Source organism: Zingiber officinale, chromosome 9A (assembly GCF_018446385.1).
Source record: "Zingiber officinale cultivar Zhangliang chromosome 9A, Zo_v1.1, whole genome shotgun sequence".
NCBI lineage: Eukaryota > Viridiplantae > Streptophyta > Magnoliopsida > Zingiberales > Zingiberaceae > Zingiber > Zingiber officinale.
This window is the reverse complement of record NC_056002.1, coordinates 56152394-56164399: the sequence shown is the minus strand read 5'-3', so window position 1 is coordinate 56164399 and position 12006 is coordinate 56152394. Positions and strand designations below refer to the sequence as shown.

General features: G+C 32.3%; 1 long non-coding RNA gene across 1 annotated transcript; it reads left to right on the top strand.

Annotated features, from left to right (window-relative positions):
• The first annotated feature begins 1590 nt into the window (after positions 1 to 1590).
• Positions 1591 to 4205, top strand: LOC122018764. The gene is made up of 3 exons (XR_006121892.1): positions 1591 to 2117; positions 2187 to 2280; positions 3982 to 4205. It is a non-coding gene; the product is annotated as an uncharacterized LOC122018764 (long non-coding RNA).
• Positions 4206 to 12006: the final 7801 nt, after the last annotated feature.

Genomic DNA, 12006 nt, shown 5'->3' with positions numbered 1-12006 from the left:
TGAAACAAGTTTCTATGTATTCGTATCATTTTCTTGATCGTAAAAATGTCCTCATCCATAATTTTGACCTAATATTTTGAGTCTAGTGATTTTTTAACCTAAATTTAACGTAATTCGGGTTTAAAAATTGTCACACTCAATAAATTAGATCAAAATTATAAATAAGGACATTTTTATGATCAGGAGAACGATATGAATACATAAAAATTTGTTTCATAGAATTCTGATATCTTTATATCCAAATTTAGTAAAACATATATAGTTCAATACCAACTAAGAAAGTTACTATTCAACGCATGTTCGTATATGTGGTCGAAACCTTAAATACAAACATAGATATATTAGAATTTATAAACCAATTTTCTATGTGTTTGTATCATTCATCTAATCATAAAATGTCCTCATCTATAATTTTAATATAATATATTGAGTGTTGGGAATTTTTAATCTGAATATGACCTAATTCCGGTTAAAAAATCACCACACTCAAAATATTAAGTCAAAATTATGGATGAGGATATTTTTACGATCATGAGAATGATACGAATATATAGAAACTTGTTTCATGAAATTCTAATATGTGTAGGTCCATATTTAGAAACTTGTTTCATAAAATTCCGATATCTCTAGATCCAAATTTAATAAAACTTTTATAGTTCAATACTAATTAAGAAAGTTACTGTTCAACGTAGGTTCGTATATGTGGTCGAAACCTTAAATACAAAAACAGATATATCAAAATTTATAAAACAATTTTCTATGTGTTTGTATCATTCATCTGATCATAAAATGTCCTCATCTATAATTTTAATATAATATATTGAGTGTGGTGATTTTTTAACCCGAATTTGACCTAATTCAGATTAAAAAATCACCAAACTCAAAATATTAGGTCAAAATTATGGATGAGAATATTTTTACGATCATGAGAACGATACAAAGACATAGAAACTTGTTTCATGAAATTCCGATGTCTTTATGTCCATATTTAAGCCTTCCGTTTATGTTTTATTTTTTTAAAAAAATCAATTCTGGGATGAATTCAGGATTCGTTCCAGATTTGGGAACGAATCCAGGATTCATCCTAAAAATCTGGGATGAATCCATGGATTCGTCCTAAAAATCTGGGACGAATCCTGGATTCATCCCCAAATCTGGAACGAATCCTGAATTCGTTCCAGAATTGAATTTTTTTAAAAAAAATAAAAAATAATCGGAAGGCTTAAATATGGACCTAAAGATATCGAAATTTCATGAAACAAGTTTCTATGTGTTCGTATCGTTCTCATGATCGTAAAAATATTCTTATCCATAATTTTGACCTAATATTTTGAGTTTGATGATTTTTTTAATCTGAATTAGATTAAATTCGGGTTAAAAAATTACAACACTCAATATATTAAGTCAAAATTATGTATAATGATATTTTTATGATCTAGAGAATGATACAAATACATAGAAACTTATTTTATAAAATTCTAAATTATATAGATTTATTTTTAATGTATTAATTTATTTTTTTTATTTTTTTCCTTGGTTTCATCCCAAATTTTGTGAAAGAGACGGCGGCAAAGGCGACGAAGTGTAAGCTTTCCCTCTCCTCTCTCTTTTCTCCTCTCCTCAACGGCGGCTGGTAGTGGGTGCCATAGGCAGGCTCCTGCTTGCCGCGTTCACCCCTGCCGGTCGTGGGTGCCCTCGGCCGGCTCCTGCTTGCCGCGTCCGCCCCCTGGTGGTCGGTCGTGGCCGCGTCCGGCCCCCTGGCAGTGGATAACTCGCTTGCCGGTCGTGGGTGCCGTTTAGGCAGGCTCCTGCTTGCCGCGCCCGCCCCCTGGTGGCCGGGTGTGGCCGCGTCCGGCCCCTAGTAGTGGATAAATCACTTGATCCAACGCATGTGCTTGAGTTCGTAGTGCTTCAGGGATCTATTTCCGTTTCTCCCTTGTTTTTTTCGTCTGTGTTTGGTTTTGGGATGTGCCCAGTCTTTTTGTAGTTGTGACATCGAATGAGTTTTAGTTTGCAGCTGAATTTAATTGTGTCAAGCTGGGCGTCGTGAGGAGGGCTGCTGGTGGGCGTCGTGAGGAGGGTTGCTGGTGCAGGATTAGTAGTGCATTGGCAAATAGGTTAATTTCAAATTGCTTCATATTTAGTATAGTTTTCTTTATGTTAATGATGTTTGTTACATATTTCAGGTAGAGCCTAATCAGGAATTTCGAAGTTTAATTTGTGAGGGAGCAAATGTTCTTCCTTCAAAGTTTATGGAAGATGCTTTTCGTGATGGATATGGTAATTTCTTCATGCAGTTTAATTCTTCTTCAATGAGATCAATTTGCCATTTTTAAAAGTTATTACTCTGCTTTGACAGGATGCGGAGAAAGATTAATCTAAACAGTCTGCTTATTTTCGTTTAAAGATGATTATTAACTGAGTTAGCTACTTTCATTGCTAGGTGGTTATTCACATGTGGCTTTGATTCTGGTCATAAACCAAGACTCAAAATTTTAAACCATGCTTATACTATTTTCTTTGATTGTTTTTTTTTCTAGACAATTCATACCTGGTAAAATGGGCTTTTAGGAGTAAGAAATATTTTAATTATTACTTTTTCCCTCTGTGTTAGCCTTCAGTACTATTTCTTCCTCTGTATTTTCTAGCTTTTTTGTTTCTTTCTAGAATTTGTTTGTAGCAATGTTTTTCATGCTTTACGTGGACCACTGAGTGTAATCAGTTTCGAATTCAACAAGAAACAAACATAATGTGGGTCTTACCTACTTGGGATTTCTACATGAATCTTATCTCTATTGAACTTGTTTTAAGGCTAATATTCAGACCTTTTAAGTAACCTAAATTTGGTTAAATAAGGTTTTCTTTGGTCTCCTTTTACTTTTCATGTCTTGAGTCTTTATTTACTTATCTAGTTATAAAATTTATTTATCATCTTTTAGCATATGTTTATTCTAAATTTTCATTTTACAATCTATGTGATTTACACCTAATTGCTCAAAGATAGTAGCAATCACCTACACAAATATCAATTTGCACAAGGATCTTGTTTCAGTTGATCCTTTGGTCGAACTCAATGATTTGGGCTAAATGAATTGATTATACATTAATGAATCTTATTTGTAGTATATAACATATCCCAATGTAATTGCCGATTCTTTGAACTCATTGGAATCTAACTGCATTTTTGAATAGGACAACCCAATTTATATATTTGTTTTTGAGCTAAACGTTTAGATATTAAATGCTAGTAGCTAATTCTTTCTCATTCTTTAACTTGTTTAGCTTTGTCAATCTACATCTTGTGTTGAGTTTGATTCTAGGATTCTTCATTGTACCACCAATTGTCTTAGGATTTCAAGCAACTTATGTTTTGTAAACTTTTATCGAGTGGAAATTAGGACTCCTCTTGTATCAAGTTTGGAAAGATGACATTTACAAGTGCAAATACAGCTTTCATTAACACTTCTGGCAATAGTTGCTTCAGTACAAAACTATTTTCTTAGAAACTTGCATGCTTGTGGAAATAATTATATTATTTAACTACCATATCCTAGTGCTATTTAGTAAAGAGAATTTGTATAAGCATACACGCCCTTTGAAGTGCTCTTACATATCATAACTTATTCCAAACTTATTTGTGGGACCATTTACTTTTAATATGCAAATTTATCAAACTCATAACTCAAAGTCTGCTAAAAACATTACTTACTTGAGAAAAAAAATTCCTTCAATTTTTAATGCAGAACTATCAATTAAAACAATTAATGTTTCATGTTTCCATATGAATCATAAGGGCAAAAAAATAACATATTGGTGACAAATGCATACAAATTCATCGTGCTACATTATTTGTAAGTTGCAAGACATACATATTGATATTCAAGCCTATCGCCAACCTCTAATATCACTCTAACACTAGAATTCATGTAATTATCTTTTTTTGTTAGAAATGATCTAGTTTGTTTGTTTGTTTTTATGCAGGAAAAGAAGATTTGATGGGGAAGATAGTTTGTGGAAAAAGAAGATGAGTTGATGTATGTATTGTTTATTTTGAAAAAACTTTATAACTTTTAGGTGGTGTTGGATTTGTTTGTATTACTTTTTGAAGTATTGGACTTGTATAAGTTCTTGGGGTCTTGAAGAAGCAAGTTCTTATATAACTTTTGAGAACTTTGGATTTATATTATTGTAAAATTGATTTCAAATATAAATAGATGTGTATATATGTTAAATAGGATGTGATAATGTTAATTTGAATGTGTTCAATGTTTATGACGTGGTAATTTGTTGTACACAAATTTATATGTATTGGATCGGAAATTACAGAAATAAATGTGTTTTGCTGGAAATTTTTGGATTTAGGGACGAATTTGGCAACAAAAATAATTTGTTGCCAAATTATCGTAATTTACTATAATTTTGCAACAAATTATATTTCGTCCCAAAATTCGTCTCAGTTCTGGGACGAATATGTGAATTCGTCCCAGATTTTGGGACGAATCTGTTAATTCGTCCCAGATTCTGGGACAAATTTGTTAATTCGTCCCAGATTCTGGGACAAAATTGGGACAAAAATTAATTTATCACATATCATAATTTTTTTATTAATATTTTTCGTCGCCAAATTCGTTTCCAATTTTACAACAATTTGTAATGAATATTATTTTTGTTGCACACTTGGCGACGAATTTGGCGACAAAAATATTAATCGTCACCAATTTTGTCCCTAAATTCGTCCCCAATTTTAAAGTGATTTGCAACAAATATTATTTTTGTTGCAAAATTTGTAATGAATTTGGAAACAAAATTATAATTCGTCGCCAAATTCGTCCCCAATTTTATAGTATTTTGGGACGAATATTATTTTTGTTGCAAATGTGGCGACGAATTTGGCGACAAAAATATTATTCGTCCCCAAATTCATCGCCAAGTTGGAAACGAGAATTTTGGAACAAAAATTTTTTCGTTACAAAATTCGTTCCAAAAATTTTGCAACGAAATTTTTTTAGAAATTCATCCCAAAATAGTGTTTTTTTAGTGCCTCTCCATTCATGATCGTAAGTCTTTCCACTCCACTATCTTTTTTTTTAGCTCTATACAATATTTTTTATTAAGATTTATCCAACAACATACAAACCCTAGCCACTACAACATGTAGCTGCTACTTGGACAGTCCAAACAATATTTTTTTACCATTTTTTTGCTATAAAATTTGCAGGGAATTTGCTAGACATCATTTCTCACATTTCATAACTAATTGTAAGTCATTTTATTTTAATCTGTAATTCCCTCTAATCATAATAAGCTCGATGCCTGCTATAACTATAGTAGCTACTTAGATATTTAGTTGCTACAACGTGTAGAAACTACTTAGACAATTAGTTGCTATATGTTGTAGCAGCTACTTGAACATTTAGCTTCTACAACGTGCAGCAGCTACTTGGTAAGTTATTTTATTTTAAGTTATAATTTCTTCTAAACCTAATATATTATTTATACGTGATTCTAAATAATATATTTAATTAATGCATGGGAAAATATATGTTATCTTTATTAGACGTCGGTCGGGTGTTTATGACAGTTAGATAAAAGTATCTACACAAGTTAATCATTTTTAGGGCGTTATACACCAATCCTTTGAGAGTAAAGAAGATGCGATAAGAGCTTTTGAAGCCTACAATATACAATCTTACAATGTTAATAATCTTTTTTTTTCATAAAATTTAATTTTTTATTAATATAATTTATAGGAAACATGTCAATTTAAGTTGTTATTCCCTCTGATTCTAATGTATTATTAGCATTTATGCTACAACATAAAATCCCTAGTTGTTACAACGTGTATCAGCTATTTGGACAGTTAGTTACTTGCTGCATGTTGTAGTATCTACTTTGACAGCTAGTTGTTATACATTGTAGTAGCTACTTCGACAGCTAGTTGTTACACATTGTAGCAACTACATAGACAGTCCAAACAACCCTTTCTTATCATTTTTGGTTATATAATTTGCAAGAAACTTGTTAAACATCATTTTCCATAATTCATTCAATGGTAAGTCATTTCAATTTAAGTTATAATTCTCTCTAATCCTAATATATATTATTAGGATTTATATTACAACATACAAGCATGATGCTTGCTATAATATGTAGTAGCTACTTAGACATTGAGCTACTACAACGTGTAGCAACTACTTAAACATTTAGCTGCTACACATTACAGCAGCTACTTGGACATTTAGCTGCTACAACATGAGCAACTACTTGGACAGTTAGGTGATACACGTTATAGCAACTACTTTGACATTTAGCTGCTACAACATGTAGCAACTACTTGGACATTTAACTGTTACAATGTGTAGCAGTTACTTGGACATTTAGCTGCTACATTTGTAGCAGCTACTTGGACATTTAGCTGCTGCAACGTGTAGCAGCTACTTGGTCATTTAGCTACTACAACGTGTAGCAGCTACTTGGACAAATAGTTGCTACACATTGTAGCAGCTACTTGGACATTTAGCTGCTACAACATGAGCAGCTACTTAGTAAGTCATTTCATTTTAAGTTGTAAATTCCTCTAATCATAATATATTATTTATACATGATTTTAAATAATCTATTTAATTAATATAGGGGAAAACATATATTATCTTTATTGGGTGTTAGTTGAGTATTTATGACACCTAGATAGAATCATCTATACAAGTTAATTATTTTAAGGACGTTATATACTAGTCCTTCAAGAGTAAAAAGGATGCAATAAGGACTTTTGAAGTACACTTTGATAAAAATCTAGCACTTACCTCCTTTACTTCGAGAGAAAAATAAAGTTAGTGTGCATCCTCAAATATAGTATCAAGTTCAAATTCGGAGAGAAAACTACTGAAGACTAAAAAATTTAGAAAACTTAAAGATGTATTTGAAGAGATAGATTAACAGTTAGATTCTCTACAAATTAGTGATAAAGAATAGATATGGTATTTATAATTGTAGTGTTTATAGGTCTTCTGGCTTTAAATCTTTCATGATGTATTAACTTTTGAATAAATTAGTTATGAAGAATAGACATATATTTGTCTTGTTGTCATTGTTTCTATTCTGTATTATAGTTCACATTTTTAATACATTTTAATGTTTTATAATTCTAGTTATATTTCATTGCTACAGTAGCAACCAATCGAGACTAGCTGCAACAACGTGAAAATCACCGGACTAGCTTGTTGTAGCAATTACTGGACAATAGCTACTACAACGTCAAACTTGTATTGTAGCATCTACGTAATCGTAGACGCTATAACGTATTATACAAGGCCAAGATAGATCAACCCACACTTCAACATTAAAAGTAAAAATTATTGATTCAATTAAAAAGATAAAACATGGATGATAGTTATTATAATACACCAACAAAATAAAAAAGAACATCAACACAACAAAAGGAAGAGCTACAAAATGACTCTTCTCTAGCCTATGGACTTCTAAAGCGAGCTCCTAGCATTCCATGCTTTCCACCAAATCGATGACTACTTGCACAGCTGCCTCAATCTCCACCAGTATTTGAAGGGCTCCCTTCAACTGGCTCATTGCTTGATCCCACTTTTACTATAAGGTTGCCAGTGGTTTAGAATGGAGGGAGACTGAATTGTCTTCCCAAGACCCCAAAGAAGAGGAAGATGTTGATTCATCAATCAGTATTACGGGACCATGAGAAGGTGTTATTTTCTTAGCTCCCAAAGGAGAAGTCATATCTGAAATTGAAGGGTTTAGGATAATAAAGGCTAAAAGGTTTAGGATGTCATCTTTATAATGGTATGATGTCATCAATTTTAGAGGTAAAGTACGAGGAGTGGTGAAATTTATTTCAGGAAGTTGAAACATCATTTCCAGATAGCATGTTAAATGGAACGGGAAGAGTTGGTGAAATTTAATAATTATAATTAAGATGATGTTGTAGCAATTCGGGTCTGTAACTGCTACAATATAGACTTTATGTTGTAGCTGCTACATATTGTAGCAGTAACTGTGTAGTTGCTGCTACAATGTGTAACAAATTAAAATTTATCAAAATAAATGATTATTCAACTCATTATAAGAATAGATTGTTGCATACTTTTTTTATTAGTGTTTAGGGCTTGTAATCTTTTCTTTTGATAAATTTTAAGTTGTGACACGTTATAGTAGCTTCTGCACAATAAGTGCACGGTAGGATTTAAAGCCCGACAGTTGGTTATCCTTATCTTTACTCTCCGTCTTAACTTTTCGTAGGTTTTTGAGGAGTTATAGTGAGTCTTTTAATGACCCTTTTTATAGTCTTAAAAAGACACTTTAGTTTGAGTTGTCTTTATCAAGAGTTAATGTTGTTAGAACCATTTTTCCGATAAATCATCTATCAACCTAACTCACTCTTTCACGCAACCTAGCCCTTCTTCATCTTATACAGTGGTTTTAGTATAACTCTTCAAGGATCATGTCTTGCTTTAGCAGGAAGACGAAATCCATTGAGGGTGGTGTTAAAGAACCTCCAATCGATGAGAATTCAAGCTCTATGTCTTCTACCTTTGAAAGACCATCTCTATCAGTAAACTTGTCAGCTTCTCGGTATATATTATCCTTCTTCTATTATGACTTTTTTCTTATGAATTTATGTATTGTATAAATTTATCCAAATAGGTATCTTAGTCAAGCCATAGATAATCATATAAATCACGCATATATTAAGATTTTCACAGAACAACGGAACTAGGCGATGAAGGAGTTGGATGCTGCCCTTTTACGAGAGAAAAAGAATCAAACTGAACTTGTGCAAATACGACAACAACTATCCCAAGTTAATGTAGCATTAAAGAATGTTATAGATCAAATAACTGAGTGAAATATCTTTCTTTACGAAGTTCAATGATCATGTCCTTCTTTAGCAGGAAGAACTCCCTATCGATGTTGCCCTTTTACGAGAGAAAAGGAATCAAAGTTAACTTGTTCAATTACGATGACAACTATCCCAAGTTAATGTAGCATTAGAGGATGTCATAAATAAAATGACTGAAGTCTAGCCATAGCCCTTTTTAGTGTTTATATTAACTTTTTGGCTTAAGATTTTATTTGTCCTCTGTTATTATCTTTATTTATGATATTAATATTATTCCCTATATGTATCTCAACCCAACAAAAGTCTCCAACACTTTCTTCATTTACCCACAACAAGATGTTACTTTATATTTTTAAATAATAATAGATTATATCAATCTTATCTTTTTATCTAGTTCAAATCAAGTAGTTGTTATACGTAGTAGTAGCTACTGTCATAATAGCTACTAGTTGCTACACGTTGTAGCAACTAGTAGCCCTAAAGATCATTTTAACTTAGTCAAAACTACTTTAAAATTATTATACGCAGTTGCTCCTAGCCTGCTACACATGTAAAAATATTTTTGATATTTTAAACAACTTGGTAAAAAATTATTAAAAAATATTTTAAATTAGTCAAATATTTAACATGTAGTAGCTATTGCTACACATTGTAATAGCTACTACAACATGTTGTAGCAGCTACTATAGCATATTATAGTATTTAATTGGTAGTAGCTGCTACAACGTATAGCAGCTTCTCAATAGTAGCAACTACAATATGTAGTAGCTACAATGTGTAGCAGCTACCCCCGATTAGCTGCTACACATTGTAGCAGATATACACATTATAGCAACTACTCCCGAGAATCTGCTACACGTTGTAGTAGCTACTGTCGATACAACTAACCAGACCTAATCTCTAATAATTATTTGATGACACTTATATAATTTAAAAATAATGAATTTATGGAGACTCATTAATTAATTAATCGTGATCTACCTAATTTGATTCATTGATTTATGATTTTCATGAATGACCACTCATACTTGTCATAAATCTTGGCCCATGAATACTGGAAAAATCAGAATTTATCATAAGGACAACTATGGGCTCTTAAAACACCTATTCCCAGATTGAATAGTTATAGTGCCTTTATTTTCCTATAAAATAGAGAGAGCTTCCTTTCATGACATCCAAAGGTAAATAAGTAGCATAACAATAGATTGGCGACATCTTCCTAACACCATCTTTGTCATTCCTTTCATGGCATCCACTATCTTTGTCCGAAATATGGTAGTGTTTTTTCCTCCCAAAGAGGGAATGACAGAGTGGTCAAGTTGCCTTTCGCAATGTAGTGAAAGCTTTTATATGGCTGCAGGCAGCTTGTTTGGGGTTCAGAAAGGAATAACTTTACTACAAACACCAGCGTCTATCCCCGATTAACATACATTGATCAAATTAGACCGCTTATGGAGTGGACGTTGATCACCTAAACATTCTTTGGCCAGAACAGAGAGCCTCAGGAATGCCATGAGGAATGCTCATTAGTAGCCAGAGGATGATCGCTTCTATGAACTTCTCTCTTTCTCTCATCTGTGACCAAAGTACATGAGGGAGATGTACAATAATAGATATTGTTTAGGGTTTAGAAAATTGTGTACTTTGATCAAGGTCGATCACTCATAGAGAACATTGTAGACGTTGATCGGCCAATATAAAACTAACGTTGTACAATATGTGAACAATGTAATCGCTCATGAGGGTTCAGAACACTGTGTATAATATAAAACTGATGTTGTAATTGAAATGTATTATAATTAAAATGTATTTTTATTAATACTTTGTTGTCAAGTTGGCCTAAATATATTATAAAACTACTGTAAAAGCTGGTTAAATCCATTGTATAACATATGTAAATATATTGTCAAGATGACTAGTGCACGTTGTAGTAGCTAGTCAGCACTAGCTACTACACTGTGTAGCAACTACTTCCGAGTAGCTGCTAGAACATGTAGCAGCTATTGTTGATTAGCTACTACACCGTGTACATTGAGAGTATAATGTACTGAAGACCAACATATTGTGTGATTATTCTATGGGGTAGCACATGGTGCTTAAATTTGTTCTTCAACCTTTTTAATCATCCAATAAAATTATTTTTAAATATATTATTCTTATTTTATTTCTTAAATCTGTTCTCTAATTTTGTCGTGGTAAATTAAATAGTACTCATGAGTCATGATCAAGCTCATGAATACTGAATGTGAGGTCCACGTTGTAGTAGCTACCCAATGTTATAGCAGCTACTATAGGGTAGCTGCTACGCCGTTATAGTAGCTATCCCACAGTAGTTGCTACAATGTGGACCTATCGTTATAGCAGCTATTACCGATAGTATCACAATAGTTGATATGATAACCTCACTATTCCATAATATTTTATAAAACTCAAAAATATAATTTAAAGAAAAACCTGCAAATACCAACAAGCACATCAAATCCATCTATAATAACTAATGACTGCTCACCGAGAGTTTGGTAAACTTAGTTTTATAACTCAAAGGGTTATTAGAACCTGCAATAATAAAGACAATTATAGTCTAAATTTATCAAGAACCACTAAATAAAATGAAATTAAACTTTTATAGCACCAGCTATAGATGTCAAATCTTCTTCATATTTATCGTCATCGTTGTTATGATGATTCTCTATAGCAGTTGATCTGGCAATTGACACATCATCATATTTTTACTAGTATTTAATAAAAAACATTAATTTGGGAACAAAATTGTAATACAAATACATAATTAATTGGCATATACCTTTGCTACAAAATTAGACAGATGTGCTTGTCGTGTGAGATACCTCGATGACCACATCCACGACATAGCCTGGACTTTGAGGTTGACATATTTTTTGATGATTTCAATATCTTCTCACATCCCTTTGCCTTTACTAAAGAAGAATCAACAATAGAGTGGCTCGCATCCATGGATTTCTTCCTTTGACTTTTATTGTCACATGTTCTACTAATGCTCATCTCTTGAATGTTACTGTATATACAATCGAATTGTTCATCCAAGAAGTTTGTCCCCTCATCAGTCAAAGATGTATCATCAATTACTATTGAAACTTTATAGGATAACCTCAAGTGTCTTG